We start from the raw sequence: 17,318 nt of genomic DNA on the forward strand, positions 1-17,318 counted from the left end.
GGAAGCTTAAGTGGAAGCTTAATTACACTAAAGATGACACAATAAAACGAGAATGTGAGCTCGTGCTTCAAAATGGCATGATTGTGCAATTTGCATTTAATTTAATTGACCCTTTTTTATCACAGCCGGGAGGTGCAGTTCTGCAGTTCTGAGGAAACCGCTGGAGACGTGAGAGACCAGGCATGAAAACGATGAGAGAATTAACTGTGGAATAACCAATTCATGACTCTAAACAGATGTAATGCACTAAGTGCCTCTGCCTTTCAGTTTGCCTCCTGTTCTCTAGTGCCATATTAGTGCAGAGCTTGAGAACTTTACAGGGGCTCCGACAATCCGAGCTGAAAATGCAATGCCATAAATGGAGCCATGCACCATATATTTTGGCGCTGTCCAATCGTAAGAATTTTTCGGATGGCTGTAAGTTGAGAAGCAGAGGTCATTATTCTGCTAATAAACTTAGTAGTTATCATATTTGATTATGTAAAGAATCCGGCTTTACCAAAACACAGGGATCTGGTATTTCATTAATTTGCAAGTTTTAGTAAGTGGGGGATGGCACTGGGGAAATTTCCAATTCTCCAACATCATTTAAATGAAGAGTTTCCCAAAGCTGGCTTCAAGTGATAAAGCTGACTATCTTGGCTAGGAGAAGAGAAGGAAGACAACTCAGTGATCAATTTATTGGCACTTTCTAATCACCTATTTAGAATAAGGTTACCAGATATTTTTCATTGAATCCGGGGACACTTTTCAACTGCCTATTAAATAGATCAATTTTGTCAGGGGACTGATTTGTAAATCCAGTGACTGTCCCCGGGAAACAGGGACGTCTGGTAATCTTAATTTAGAATCATGGTCCTATACCAACAACTGGTTTTCAAGGGCAGACTGCCACTAATCCTAGAGTTAGCAGGTATCCGTCATGACTACCATTAATTAATCTCCCTCCCTTTAATTAATCTCACTCCCCATTTTAAATGACACTGAAGGAATGTTTGACAAAAAAATTCACCAGACCACATTGAGGAGCTGCAAGTCACAACACTGTCTCTGTAAAACTTTTGCATCTCCACTTCAGAGACAGAGCTCTGGCCACCATCACTTCTTCTCAGGATATATAAGAGTTCATTTGAGAGCCAGAAATTCACATGTAGCTCAGGTGTTGAGCCAAGCCAGAGAAGAATTTGAGGTCTTGTAAAGCTTGTGGGTGGTGCTGTGGTCTAAACCACTGAGCCTTGGGCTTGCCGATTAAAAAAAAAAGTCAGCAGTTTGAATCCCCGCGACGGAGTGAGCTCCCGTTGCTCGGTCCCTGCTCCTGCCAACCTAGCAGTTTGAAAGCACGCCAGTGCAAGTAGATAAATAGTTACCGCTGCAGCGGGAAGGTAAACAGCGTTTCTGTGCGCTGCTCTGGTGTCGGTGTTCTGTTGCGCCAGAAGCAGCTTAGTCCTGCTGGCCACATGACCCAGAAAAACTGTCTGCAGACAAACGCCTGCTCCCTTGGCCAGTAAAGCGAGATGAGCGCCACAACCCCAGAGTCATTCGTGACTGGACTTAACTATCGGGGTCCCTTTACCTTTACCTAAAGCTCACTCCTCATTTGCAGTGGGCACTGAAGACCCCAAAGCTCATTTCTGAGTCAGGCATAGAGGAACTAAGCAGACACACATGCAGTTCATTATATTGTGCAGTCACTGAAGAATCATAGAATCATTGAATTGTAGAGTTGAAAGGGACCCCAGGGGTCATCTAGTCCAACCCCCTGAAATGCTGGAATCTCAGCTAAAGCATCCATGACAGATGACCAACCAAGCTCTACTTAAAAATCTCCAAGGAAGGAGAGTCCACAAACTCCTGAGGGAGACCTTTCCACTGAAAAATCCTTTTACTCTATCCTTTTCACTTCCCTTCTCTTGGCAAATCTTAGAATAAGCTTATTTAAAAAAAAAAATCCACACACAACCATTGCTGCATACAAATCATCTAGTCTATGTAAAGGGGAGAAAATGGAAACAAAAATGCTAAATTTTGCTATGCAGATAGACTATGCAAATTAACTACATTTGTGCAAATATACTTATTTGCATATATTTTCCCCTTTTTGTACAATCTCAGATCACAGCTTTCTTTAAACACCAGACTCCAAAGCTTACGTTATTTAAGACCAGCTTCTCAAAAGGCAATGTTTTCCATCATTCACAAAGGGAACAACATGTTGGGACTGATCCTCAGCTCTCATGGTCCCCCCTTGAAACAGATCCGAAATGCTGCAGCTGCTAATCTTTCTTACAGAAAACACCAGGCAGCCATAAGATTCCTTCTCTGCCTCCAACTTTGTGCTTTCTCATCAAACATCTTGCCTTTTAATGACAACTACAAAAGCTGAGCAAACACATCATTTTTGATGGGCACACACAATAGATATAACTAATGTCGTGCAACAATCTCCTTGCAGATGTTTTGTACTAACAGCTGCCTGTCTCTAGGATTTTCCTATGAGCAAGAGAGAAAAAAGAAGTAATTTGGGTATGATTCCCCAGCCCTCCCCCAACATAGCTGTTTACAGAGCCATCTAATAATTTTCCTCCTAAATTAGGAAACACAAATTACTTCCCCGGTGTCATAGATTTCAATCAACACCTGGGGGAAACCACCTGGAGTACACCCTCATCACTTTTAATGACCGTTTTGATTGCCCTGACAAATCTGCTGCTAATATATTTCACTTGTTTGTGGCTGCTTATGAGTTGTGTACAGTCTTGTAAAGGTCAGGGGCTGCATCCTGTCCTCACATTGGCTAGCCAGATGCCTGGTTCTCTCCTGTGGTTTCTAGTATTCAGAAGCATTACTGCTTCAACCTGTTCTACCTTGCCTGAGCTCCCTGTGATATTGAGCTTCGTATTTTTGTACTGAATTGACAACCTTGTCTCCATTGGAGAGTTCTTTGATGATGACTTGTATATACCCTTCTAAGGGACGTGGGTGGCACTGTGGGTTAAACCACAGAGCCTAGGACTTGCTGATCAGAAGTTCAGAGGTTCGAATCCCCGCGATGGGGCGAGCTCCCGTTCCTCAGTCCCTGCTCCTGCCAACCTAGCAGTTCGAAAGCACGTCAAAGTGCAAGTAAATAAATAGGTACCGCTCCAGCGGGAAGGTAAACGGTGTTTCTGTGCACTGTTCTGGTTTGCCAGAGGCGGCTTAGTCATGCTGGCCACATGACCCAGAAGCTGTATGCTGGCTCCCTCAGCCAATAAAGCAAGATGAGCACCACAACCCCAGAGTCGGTCACGACTGGACCTAATGGTCAGGGGTCCCTTTACCTTTACCTTACATACCCTCCAAGTGTCCTGGCTTTCCAGGAACAGTCCTGGAATTATAGAAGCCATCCAAGTTTCTGATCTGATCTCTGAATGTCCCAGTTTTCCTTTTTTCCTCCCCTCCATGTCTCAGAGAACAATTGAAAGTGGTGGGTGGGTGTGTAGGTGCAAAAAATGTAGTCCTGTTTATACAGAAAATAAAACCCCTGTACCAGGTGAAGAAAATGGTGAAGGCGGCTTACAAAGCCCTTCCTAAAATTTTGAAGGAAAAAGTCAGTAATCCACTTTGAATTCCGCAGCCAGCCATTTTTAAGGAAATGTGCGGAGTGTTTATTCCTTTATTGTAAATGGAGCTTTACTCTGTCTACTCAGAAGGAATTCCCACTGTATTCAATGGAGCTTACCCCCAAGTAACTGGGTAGAGACTGGGCAGCCTTACACTGCAATCTCAAGCATATTTACTCAGAACTAGATTCCCACTGAGTTCAACAGGATTTACTCTCTGGTATGTTCCTAATCATTCTCACAATTTCTATTATTATTATTATTATTATTATTATTATTATTATTATTATTATCATATCCCACCTTTTTCCCCGACAGAAACTCAACGCACTTTACGGCTAAAATTTTATTTCATTTCCTTTATCTGTGGAAGGAGCGGTACACGATTCCTTCCCTCACACATTTTTCTTTTTTTTTTGCATCAATCCAGTGAGGTAAATTTGGCAGAGAGGTTGCACTTGGCTCAAGGTGACTGATGTATATGTGTGTATGACGAATAAGAGTGTGGTGAGATCAAACGCGGGAGAAGCTTCCTGATGTAGACTAGGACATCCCTGTTTTCACCAGAGAAATGTTGGAGGGATACGAATACATCTTGTAACTGTGATAATCACCCCTGAATGTATACCCTGGTGTGTGACACCAATAATAATAATAATAATAATAATAATAATAATAATAATTTTTATTTATACCCTGCCCGTCTGACTGGGTTTCCCCAGCCACTCCGGGCGGCTTCCAACAGAATATTAAAATACAATAACCTATTAAACATTAAAAGCTTCCCTAAACAGGGCTGCCTTCAGATGCCCCTCACCACAACACCCACTGCCCCATGCAACAACAAACCACATGACAAGCATCACATCCAGTTTGGGGCCTGAGAGAGAGAAATCTCTACATCTGTTCATTTCTATCCCCGGCCCAGTTATTAAATCAAACTTCTTTAATCATTCCTTACAAGTCGCTTGCTCCGTTTTGGAGGGGGGGTTGCCTTTAAAGTGGTTGTTCAAAGCCAACCTCGTTATCTGCGACAGAAAGTGCTGGGGAGGGGGGTGGAGCTGTGCGTTGCACCCTTCCGATTAAGTGACTAAGACAGATAATACTTAATTGCTTGGGCTTCTCATCATTATAGCTTTGCTTAATAAAGTAATTAGAATATGTGTTTCATGTAACCAAGAGCAATTAAAGCATAATTCCTCCTGGGCAATTTATAATATTCCAAGACAGTGAAATCGGAAGGAACAGGAACTTCTTGCTTCGTCTCACACTTGTACACACACACACACAGGGCCTCTTGTTTTATTGTGACTTTATTTCCACTCTCTAAGATGAAGATGGCGGCGCAAGCACTTGCAGCGGCTCGACACTCCGGAGACCGGTATCCAGTGATTTGTGTTTTATTTTTATTTGTGAACTTATTGCTGCTATGGACTGTGAATACTCAGGCACAAGTAATTTATAGTCGTCAAGAGCTCTTAAGTATCGGCAGAGGGGAAGGTTGCAACCAGGAGGTCTCAACCTATAACATTCCAGCTGAGCTTATCAGAGAGCCTCCATATCTTGCACATTCTTGGGATACTCCCCTTGCTCTCCTTGCCAGAAAGAAAAGGAAACGGAGAGGGCGCAAGCAGAAGAGGGGTTGCAGGGCTGGACTACGAGTGAGGCTAGGTAAAAATCCCCACAAGCCTGCATTGCCAAGTCTCCTTGTATCAAATGTGAGATCCTTACCCAACAAGGTAGAGGAGTTGGAACTTATTACCTCTCGGCAGAAAAGTATCCGGGACTGTTGTGTTATGGTCCTTTTAGAGACGTGGTTGGATCCCTCCTTCCCACAGGGACTTCTGCAGCTAGAAGGACACTCAGTAATTAGAGCGGATAGAACTGCCAAATCCGGGAAGAGCAGAGGAGGAGGAATTTGCGTTTATATAAACAACAACTGGAGCTCGGACATTAAACAAATGGACACGCATTGCTCTCCTGATTTGGAGTACCTAGTGGTGAAGTGCCGCCCTTTTTACTTGCCACGTGAGTTTAATGTTGTTATAATAATAGCGGTGTATATACCTCCTGATGCAAACACTACTACAGCTATGGGCCACCTGCTAACTGCTATTAGCAGACAGCAGCGGGCCCACCCGGATGGAGCACTTGTGGTTGCTGGTGATTTCAACCAAGCCGATCTAAGGACTGTGCTCCCTAAGTTCCACCAGTATGTTGATTGTCCCACTAGGGGGGGAAATATTTTGGACCGAGTATATAGTAACATCATGCATGGATGAAGAAGAAGAAGAAGAGCTTGGATTTGATATCCCGCCTTTCACTCCCCTTCAGGAGTCTCAAAGCGGCTAACAATCTCCTTTCCCTTCTTCCCCCACAACAAACACTCTGTGAGGTGAGTGGGGCTGAGAGACTTCACAGAAGTGTGACTGGCCCAAGGTCACTCAGCAGCTGCATGTGGAGGAGCGGAGACGCGAACCTGGTTACCCAGATTACGTGACTACCGCTCTTAACCACTACACCACACTGGCTCTCAAGACTAAGCCCTTGCCCAATTTGGGGCAGTCAGACCACATATCCTTACTTATGATACCATCATATAGACCTCTCGTACGCAGAATTAGACCATCAACTAGAGAGATACGAGTGTGGCCAGTAGGTGCATCTGAGCAACTCCAAGACTGCTTTCGGAGCACCGAGTGGTCGCTTTTTGAGGAGAATAATGTGGACACATATGCTTCAATAGTACTGTTCTACGTTAAAAGCTGCATTGATGTTGTCACTACCACCAAACAAATACGGGTGTTCCCTAACAACAAGCCCTGGCTAAACAGGGATGTGTATCTTCTGTTAAAGGCAAGAAACGCTGCTTTTCACTCTGGTGATGTGCAGCAGTATAGAGAAGCTAGAACCAAATTGAAAAAGGGCATTAGGAACGCCAAAGCTATGTACTGCCGGAGGATCGAAAAACATTTTGAGAGCTCCGACCCTCGTCGAGTATGGCAAGGTTTGAGACAAATTACAGGGCAAAATACTAAAAACGAATTGGCTAGCAGCAGTGCGCACCTGGCTGATCAACTGAATCAATTTTTTAGCCGCTTTGAGGAGGGAACTGGAACTACCGTCACTACAGCATTGGCCACCAGCACATCATCAGAAACTACTACTGATAGACAACCACTTTTATTACAGACCTGTGACGTACAACGTGCCTTTCGGAGCATTAACATCAGGAAGGCAGCTGGACCGGATGGAATCATGGGACAGGCTATTAGGGACTGCGCTGCAGAATTAGCCGGCGTATTTACGGACATTTTCAACCTATCCCTGTTGCAGGGTTCTGTCCCTACCTGCCTGAAGACATCGATTATAGTGCCAGTCCCCAAGCAGTCAGTGGTGGTATCTCTCAATGATTATAGACCAATAGCCTTAACATCTGTTGTTATGAAATGTTTTGAGAGATTGGTGCTAGATTATATTAAGGCTAGTCTTCCATCCACTTTAGACCCGTTCCAGTTTGCATACAGAAGAAATAGATCTACTGATGATGCTATTTCCATCGTCGTCCATACTGTATTGAGTCATCTAGAACGACAGGGAACCTACGCAAGGCTGTTGTTTGTGGACTACAGTTCTGCCTTCAATACAGTTCCGCCAGACAGGTTATTTCTTAAAATGACCAACTTGGGTATACATCAGAAGATCTGTCTGTGGGTAAGGAATTTCCTGACTGATAGGCCGCAGACAGTGAGAATGGGACCTTACTATTCTTCTACTCTAGTATTAAGCACAGGAGCCCCTTTCTCTATTCTCTGTACACATTTGATTGTACCCCACTGTATAAGTCCAACACAATCATCAAATTTGCGGATGATACAACAGTGGTGGGGCTCATCAGTGAGAACGATGAGACTGCTTATAGGAAAGAAGTACAGGGGTTAATTCAATGGTGTAAAGAAAATAATCTTATGCTTAACACCAAAAAAACCAAAGAACTCATAATTGACTTTAGGAGAAAGAAAAGTGTATTGTTACCATTGCACATAAATGGCGAGGAAGTGGAGAGGGTTGGTAGTTTTAAATACCTGGGCATTTATATCTCGGAGGACCTCTCATGGACTGCAAATGTTAATATGGTTGTGAGGAAGGTGCAGGGGAGGTTGTATTTCCTGAGAATGCTCAGGGGACTGAATCTATCCCAGCACCTACTCCTGTCCTATTATCATAGTACCGTCGAGAGTGTCTTAACCTATAGTATATTATCGTGGTATGGGAGCAGCTCTGAAACGGATAAAAAAGCTTTACAGCGAACAATTAAAATTGCCCAGAACATTATTGGGCTCCGACTACCAACCCTGGATGAGATCTTCACGTCTCGCATCTTGAAGAAGTCACATAATATTCTGAGAGATCCCACCCACCCTGCTCACAACTTCTTTGAACTATTGCCTTCGGGCAGAAGATATAGGACAATGAAAACACGAACCACACGCCTTCTGAATAGTTTCTATCCAAGAGCTCTGATTGCACTAAATAATGATCTCAGGGCCAGTTGCAAGGTTTAGTAAGTAGGGAGTGGAAGGAATGAGATAGGTTTTAGGTTATGTTATGCCTTTAATAGGTCACGCTATATTCTGGATTATGTTATGTTTTATAGATTATGTCTAAATAGGATGAGAGTTCGGAGATGCGTGCAAATGTATATGTGTACCCGGTCTTTGGGTGGGTGTTTGATTTTCGTTGTTGTGTATACTGTGTATTTACGGACAATGACAATAAATTTATCTAATCTAATCTAATCTAAGGCAGCATGCCAGAGAGCATTGGTGTGTTGAGAGAGGGGCTAAGGAAGCCTTCTCTAACGTAGTGTCCGCCAGACAATGCTGAACTACAATTCCCATCAGCCCCAGCCAGCATAGCTTGTAATTGGGGGCGATGGGAGTTGTGGTCCAGCAACCTCAGGAGGTTGTGGAAGGTTCATGAGTCCCTCTCAGAGAACACTGATGCTCTCTTGTCTTAGGTTGTGCAACATCAGCCGTCAGCAGGGACTATGTGAAATATACTCGGAGTAGAGAGTGGATTTCATGCTCTTTATTCAGCTCATAGTGGTGAGGAGGAATGGAATTTCCCCCAGAATGTCTGTCTTACATACATTTTTTACACAATGCGCCCCATGTGATTGGCTAATTCCGGGATTCTCCTGTAGGCCAATCAGATTGTGGATTCCCTTCCACCTGGAGCTGGATTGGGTGGCTCCTGTGGACCAATCAGACTGCTGCATTCTGGATCCTATTCTTCTAGGACCAATCAGACTGCTGCCTTTTGGATCCTATTCAACTCAGTACATAACACTATGAAACTTCTAGCTTGGCTTAGTTTGTGCAATATCAGCCATTGGCAGGGAATATGAAAACTCTAGATTGGATTGACCTGATATAAATACCAGAAGCTTGGTCTACTGCCTTTGCCTGATCAGCAGAAGAGACCTTTCATCCTGCTCTAGCAGGCTGGTGGGACAAATCTTGGAATGGAAAGCACCCATCTAGAAGTGATTGTGTTTAATCCTTGTTTAGAGATTTATTATGGCCATGTGAGGAGAATAGGGGTCTCCTAACAACTCTTCCAGGATTTAATTACAGCTCCCAGAATTCTTTGGGGGAAGCCATGACCGTTTGAAGTGGCACCAGGCATCATGGTGCTTTTAATGTCTGGTATGAATGTGGCCATTATGAAATCAGATGATTGACAGGGGGTGGTGGTCCATGTCAAAGTTGTCCTGCAGTCTAAAGATTGGCCCACCAGGCCAAAAAATCTACCAACCTGTCACAAGAACTGAAAGGGAGTGCCGGGTCCCTGCAAACCAAGAAGAGACCAGAGGCTTGGAATGCAATTGACTTTTTATTCACAGAAAGCAACACAGCAAAGTCTCCCCTTGGCTCGACTTCTTCATATTGAGAAGTTGCAGAGATCTGAGCTCTGTCCCTGCCTTTCCCCTCTAGCCTCTCACTCTGGAGCCCTCCCCAACAGACGGAGACTGTGACATGGGGTGAGCTCCTCCTCTGGGTCTGTCTGGCTCGTCGTTCAGCAACATGGAGGACTCTCCTAGAGTGTAAGAGTAGGAGAGCCAGTAGGACTCAGACTGGAAGGTGAACCCTCTGATTCCTCCCTTTCTGTGTCTGCGCTCACACTGAGACATGAAGCCTCCAGACCTGTCCTAGAAGGGTCTTCTTCCTCTGACCTTCCTTCCTCTTCCACCCTCCAGCTTCCGGAACCCCCCAGCTCAACCCTTCCCCATTGTCCAAACCCGGGGTCTAAATCATCTTCCCTGTCTTCCTTGGGGGGCTCCCCCCACTTCTCCTCATCCAGTCAGTCCCAGATGTCACCTGTCAAAATTGACCCATATAGGGAGATAACCACCAAGTAGAGTTAGAATCATAGAATCATAGAGTTGGAAGAGACCACAAGGGCCATTGAGTCCAACCCCCTGCCAAGCAGGAAACACCATCAGAGCACTCCTGACATATGGTTGTCAAGCCTCTGCTTAAAGACCTCCAAAGAAGGAGACTCCACCACACTCCTTGGCAGCAAATTCCACTGTCGAACAGCTCTTACTGTTGAATGATACACAGGCAAGTTCAGACTTGCTTTCAGCAGGGAGACACGTGGATGTAGATTATTAAATTTCTACACTGTCATTCCTCTGAGAATCACAGGGCAGGTTACAATATGAAACCACAGAAATACGTAACAAACAAAAACAATACTCCTTCCACACACAGTTTAAAACGCCATGGATTGTTTAGCCAAAGGCTTGGCAGAAGTGGAATGTTTTTGCCTGGTGTCTAAAGATATGTAACAAAGGTGCCAAGTGAGTCTCTCTGGGGAGAGCATTCCATAAACTGGGAGCCACCACAGAGAAGGCCCGTTCTCATGTGGAGGATGCAATCACCTCAGATGGCGATTGCAGGGTCCAGGTCAGAGGCAGTCCTTGTGTTTGCAGAAAATGACCATGTGGGTCAAATGTACAGAAAATGACCATGTGGGTCAAAGGCTCATTGCATGAGTTTTTATGGGCACAATTGATTCACTATGCCAATTTTCATCTCTGTGAGAGTTCCTCCAGATCCCACAGTCAGGTGACATCAGAGAATTGTTTTGAAACTACCCTTCACTTAATATGCTAAAAGAGTCTCTCCAGTTGTGGTTCCTTATATAATTAAAGATTCTAGATTTGCAGTATTTGCCACTTCATAGAGATAGCAGGTCCATTAAAGAAGGAGTAATTGTTTGGGAAAAGAAAGAGTGATTTTTATTTGAATTCCCCCCCCCCAGCTGATTCAGCCAAAGAATGTTCCCATGTAATTGTCAGGAGTTCAGTCTATACTCGAGTAGGACCCTGGTAGAGACACATGCCCGACTGGCATGTTCTGTCCCTCCTGGTCGATCGTTCGGGAACTTCAAAAGCTTTCTTCAGTCCAAACATCACAGTGACATCGGCACACTTAGGGATCCGCAGAGTTTGCACATCATGCGTGACAGACCTCAGCAACTCAGCATTTTGGCTAATCTGCTTTATTTACATATAAACACACATGGAGCACTGCAACATGGCTTCTTCTCTCTCTAGCATCAGACAGCAAAGAGAAAAAGAACAAAGGACAATAGTCCCACTTCACGGAACACAGTAACACAAAAACCCTGTCTTCATCACTTCCCACTCTGTGGAGTCAAAACATATACCGTCATGTGATAGACAAAAATCCCATGACTGCAATCATGGAGCAGGAATACTAACAGTAATGCCATGTTAACTGGGGTGGGAGGAAAATATATCTGCCCTTATTGTTACTTTAGCTGCTGTCCAATATTCAAGACTTTTAATTTGCTTTTCAGGGAGGGGAAATGTGGCCAACTGATTTGTTTTTGTTCCCAACCTCATCCCTGCTGAGTCCTAAAAGCGGCAGCACTGAGGCCACATTCGTGCCATGCATTTAAAGCAGTAGTGCACCACTCTAAATGCTCATGGCTTCCACCAAAGGATTTTGGGAGCTGTAGTTGGTTAAGGATGCTGTGAGTTGTTAGGAGACTGATCCCAAAGCTACAATTCCCAAAGTTCTTCTGGGAAGAGGGGTTGATTAGAATCATAGAATCGTAGAGTTGGAAGGGACCCCAGTTGGGATACTGCCGGGGAGATGGGGGCATTTGGCAGGCCCCCAGCTGGCTCCAGCCAGCAGCCGGGCGATCTCTGGTACAGCATCAATCAGCAACACAAGCCTCAGATACGTTTAGAAGCTGTGCGTGCTCTTATCAGCAGAGTGAATAAATCCTCACAACGGAAGTGGCGGACAGAGACATGTGTAAGCATTATTTACAGGTGTTTATTCAGCATAGTTCAGGAACAAAGGAAAAACATGTCTGCTTCCCTTCGTCTCCAGCAAACAGCAGGACAAAAGCAATATACAAACGGAAGTTCCCAGCAAGCCTGTGCTGGAAGTAAACAGGCATGTGACACACAACAGCCATGCCTGTTCCCTTTTAAGGTGGAACGGAACTATATCCTAACCACCCCAAGGGTCACCTAGTTCAACGCCCTGCAGTGCAGGAATCCAAGACAGGCAGCCATCCAAGCTGTGCTTAAAAACCTCCAAGGAAGGGGAGTCCACAACCTCCCGAGGGAGACCGTTACACTGTCAAACAGCTCTTACTTGTTCAGCAAAAGGTGGTGAGACACAGCTCACAGCTCTTGGATGCGTTCTAGTGATGTGTTATTGCTCTTGCACATGTCTCTCATTGTCACCTCTCACTGTAGTTACAAAGATGATTCACTTAGTTCATTCATAGGAGAGGGCTGTAAGAGCATTCAGTGGCTGCTAGAGGAGCACTTCATGACTTCTAAGCAGAGCAAAGTGCAAGAGCAAGGTGAATGTTAGAATAAAATATATTAGCACTGAAGGTCCTGAACTTAACATCCTTTGTTTCATGAATGGCATTCTAGATGTCCTTGAATTAATATACATCAGAATGAGTCACACTGAAGAAAGGAGGCCGTGTTGTTCTCGGAGGCAAAATGAGAATAAGAAAGAAAATCCTTGCATTTTTATGGGATCACTGAATTTAACGCTGATGTTTTCATATTACCTCCTTCAGCAAGACTCCGCCAGATGAAGTGACCTGTGAATCACATCTGAAGGGTTTACGAAAACAAAATTATACCACACACTGGTCGCCATTTATAATCAATTCACTTCTTGCTAATTCATTCGGCTGACCTGCACACACTCCCAGCTTGCCCTCTACAATTATGGTCACAATTTTATTGATCAAAAATCCACTTCTGCTGATCTTCGTGGGAGGGTTTCGGGCATGGTTGAGACATATATTCTTGCATGATACATTTCATCTCTGCATCTATTTCTAATTTAATCGTATGATCGGTATCCTTGCTGTTCCCTATGTCTGGTTCTTTAGATGACTTGCAACACATGCCTGTGTATATCTACTTGGAAGCAAGCGCCACTGAGCATAAGAATCGCCCATCTAGGCCAGTATCCTGTTCTCAGTGGCCATCCAAATGCCTGTGGGAAACCAACAAGCAAGATTCAAGCGCAAGAGATCTCTCTTCTGTGGTTTCTAGCAACTGCTATTCAGAAGTTTAATCAAGAGAGGACCCAAATAATTGTCGCCCAGTCAGTCTGACATCAATACCAGGGAAGATTCTGGAGCAGATCATTAAGCAAACAGTCTGTGAGCACCTAGAAAGGAATGCTGTGATCACCAATAGTCAGCATGGATTTCTGAAAAATAAGTCATGTCACACTAACCTGATCTCATTTTTTGACAGAATTACAAGCCTGGTAGATGAAGGGAACGCAGTGGATGTAGCCTACCTTGATTTCAGCAAGGCATTTGACAAGGTGCCCCATGATATTCTTGTAAAGAAGCTCTTGAGAGTCCCATGGACTGCAAGAAGATCAGACCTATCCATTCTGAAGGAAATCAGCCCTGAGTGCTCACTGGAAGGACAGATCGTGAAGCTGAGGCTCCAATACTTTGGCCACCTCATGAGAAGAGAAGACTCCCTGGAAAAGACCCTGATGTTGGGAAAGATGGAGGGCACAAGGAGAAGGGGACGACAGAGGATGAGATGGTTGGACAGTGTTCTCAAAGCTACCAGCATGAGTTTGACCAAACTGCGGGAGGCAGTGGAAGACAGGAGTGCCTGGCGTGCTCTGGTCCATGGGGTCACGAAGAGTCGGACACGACTAAGCAACTAAACAACAACAACAGTCTACATACAGGAATCAGCAACCCGGTTGAAACACACCATTAGCCAGGGATAAGACGGGTGAGTTTGTCTCACACACACACATTCGGCATAACTCCTAAACCAGAACTCAATGGATGGTGCTGCTTTATTATCCTTCTAAAAGAAGAGGCGGCAGCTTCCTTGATACAGAGGTGCAACTTAACAGCACAGTCTTCAGGACAAAGGGAAGGCCTTTGACGATGCCATTGCTGTATCCCTTTTGTGACTCAGGATATATGAACCTCATCAGAATGTGACCTTCACGGCTGCATCTTGTACAGCCCTTTCATTTCGAAATGGCTTTTCTGATTCGAGTCCAAGTCGAAAATGGGCACTTTGAGCTGACCCCAATCAATTCTGTAAAGAAAAGGATGATTTGAGCCAACTTGTACAGGGCTTGCCTGTCCTCTGGCTATTGTTCTGCCCCCAAATGGAACTGCCTCCAAGCTGATGCCGTAATTTCAAGCCATCCTCCTGAGTGAATGCAGCTGGAAATGGCTTTTTGCTACAAAACGTGGAGAGAACAAACTCAAGACAAGGCAACTGGAATATGCTGTGCTATGCAAAAAGATGGTGGGAAGGAAGGGAATGAGCAACCTTCCTCAACCTGAGGTCCTGAAGATGCTTTGCACTACAATTCCCATCAGCCCAAACCAGTACAGCAGGGTGGCATCAGTTTGGGAGAGGCAGGAACAGAGCAATGTGCCTCCTCCTAAGGTTGTTTGGGAGATAGTGATGCAAGAACGGGCCTTCTTACTGGTGGCCCCCTATCTGTGGAATGTTCTCCCCAGGGAGGCCCACTACATGCCATCATTGTTTGTTTCTAGGCACCAGGCAAAAGCATTTTTAATCACCCAGGCTTTTGACCCTTAATTTGGAGGGTGCGTAGGTCTGTTTGTGGCAGAGGATAGCTCAGTCAGTAGAGCATGAGGCTCTTGATCTCAGGGTTGTGGGTTTGAGTCCCATGCTGGGTAAGATTCCTGCACTGCAAGGGGTTGGACTAGATGACCCTTGCGGTCCCTTCCAATTCTATGATTCTATCTTCTACTGTATCTTCTGTCTCTTTTGTGCTCATCTTTCTGGTAGGGGGTGAGTAGGATCTTCCCTTTTACATACAGTGGTACCTCAGGTTACATACGCTTCAGGTTACATACACTTCAGGTTACAGACTCCGCTAACCCAGAAATAGTGCCTCAGGTTACAAAACTTTGCTTCAGGATGAGAACAGAAATCGTGCTCCGGCAGCAGCAGGAGGCCCCATTAGCTAAAGTGGTGCTTCAGATTAAGAACAGTTTCAGGTTAAGAACGGACCTCCAGAAGGAATTAAGTACTTAACCCGAGGTACCACTGTATATCTATGGATGAGCATTTTAGCTTCCTTTTTCTTCTTGCTCTTATTCAGGGGTTAGCAAACTTTTTCAGCTGGGGGCCGGTCCACTGTCCCTCAGACCTTGTGGGGGGCCGGACTATATTTTGTGGGAGGGAATGAACAAATTCCTATGCCCCACAAATAATCCAGAGATGCATTTTAAATAATTCTACTCATGTAAAAACACCAGACAGGCCCCACAAATAACCCAGAGATGTATTTTAAATAAAAGGACACATTCTCCTCATGTAAAAACATGCTGATTCCCGGACAGTCCGCGGGCCGGATTGAGAAGGCGATTGGGCTGGATTTGGGCCCCAGGCCTTGGTTTGCCTACCCATGCTCTTATTCTTGGTTTTAATATGTTTACATTGCAAGACACTCTGAGACATTCTTATGAGTGGGGAGGAGTCAAATAAAGATGATTAAAAAATAAAAATAAAAATTAGCATGTGTAGAATATCGCAAAGGGGATTGAGCTGAACCCAAATGCATTTGGTACCTACCTATGAAAAGGCACACTGGAACAGGCTGGGTAAGGCCCTCTTGGAGTGCGGAAATCTGGAAAGAAGAGCTTCTCAGCCTGCGAAAAGCTTCCCTGAGGAAAGCTCACTTGGTACACACACTTTATAATCTTTTCAGTGCAAGGCAAAGACAGCCTTTTCAACAGCTCTTGCAACTTGTCAATATTTTGGAATTAACTTCCTCTTTTTTCTCAGCCAGTGGCTAAAAATTGCTTATTGGAGCTGCTCATAGTTACACAGGGGGCTCTGTGTTTTATCCCGATTAGTGCTTGAAGAGGGGATTTGTGGCTGGGTATTTGATTGCAGTGCTGAATTTACATGTTTTTCTTTTTCTTTTTTAATTAAAAAATAATGTATGGTGATATCGTGCATTTCATTTTTAACCGTGAGTTGCTTAGAAGTGCTTCATTAGGCAAGAGATACAACAACATTTACTTGGACGTAACTCACAGAGAGCGTACTTCTGAGTATACATGCACAGGATCTGGCCATAAGGATCGTGGTAATAGCTTGGGATTTATTGTGAGTCTTGGTGACAGGCCAGAACAGAGTGGAGACGAATAACAACCTGTCAAGTGCTATCACTGCAAATAAACAAAAACATCACTTCTCACAAGCTGAGGTGTGTAAGCCGATGGATGTGCTGTAAGTAAATTGCCACAATTTTAAAGAGAGAGAGTGCACTATATATTTGCCAGATTATTAGCGCTATATATAAGAATCAACTCAGGACAAGTGTTATTGTGTTATCAATCCCTCCTAATCTCATTCGTTATTGGTTTGGTGTTATTACCTTGATATGTCCAAAAACAACCAGCTACAGTGGTACCTCGGGTTAAGTACTTAATTCATTCTGGAGGTCCGCACTTAACCTGAAACTGTTCTTAACCTGAGGTACCACTTTAGCTAATAGGGCCTCCCACTGCTGCTACGCCGCTGGAGCACAATTTCTGCTCTCATCCTGAAGCAAAGTTCTTAACCCGAAGAACTTTCTGGGTTCTTAACCCAAAGAACTTTCTGGGTTAGCGGAGTCTGTAACCTGAAGCGTATGTAACCTGAAGCGTATGTAACCCGAGGTACCACTGTATTAGAAAGATGCCTTTACAGTGGTGCCTCGCAAGACGAAAATAATCCATTCCGCGAATCTCTTCGTCTAGCGGTTTTTTCGTCTTGCGAAGCAACCCTATTAGCGGCTTAGCGGATTAGCGCTATTAGCGGTTTAGCGGTTTAGCGGCTATTAAAGGCTTAGCGGCTTAGCGGCTTAGCGGCTAAAAGGCTATTAGCAGCTTAGCAGCTTAGAAAAAGGGGGGAGCGAAAAAAATCGCAAGACTTGCAAGACATTTTCGTCTTGCGAAGCAAGCCCATAGGGAAATTCGTCTTGCGAAGCGCATCGAAAAACGGAAAACCCTTTCGTCTAGCGGGTTTTTCGTCTTGCGAGGCATTCGTCTTGCGGGGCACCACTGTATATGACAACATACCAATGGGACATCTATTGACTGGAATTGGTTCTCTCAGGATTT

Source organism: Podarcis vaucheri (genome assembly GCF_965113315.1).
Source record: "Podarcis vaucheri genome assembly, chromosome: 4".
Taxonomy (NCBI): domain Eukaryota; kingdom Metazoa; phylum Chordata; class Lepidosauria; order Squamata; family Lacertidae; genus Podarcis; species Podarcis vaucheri.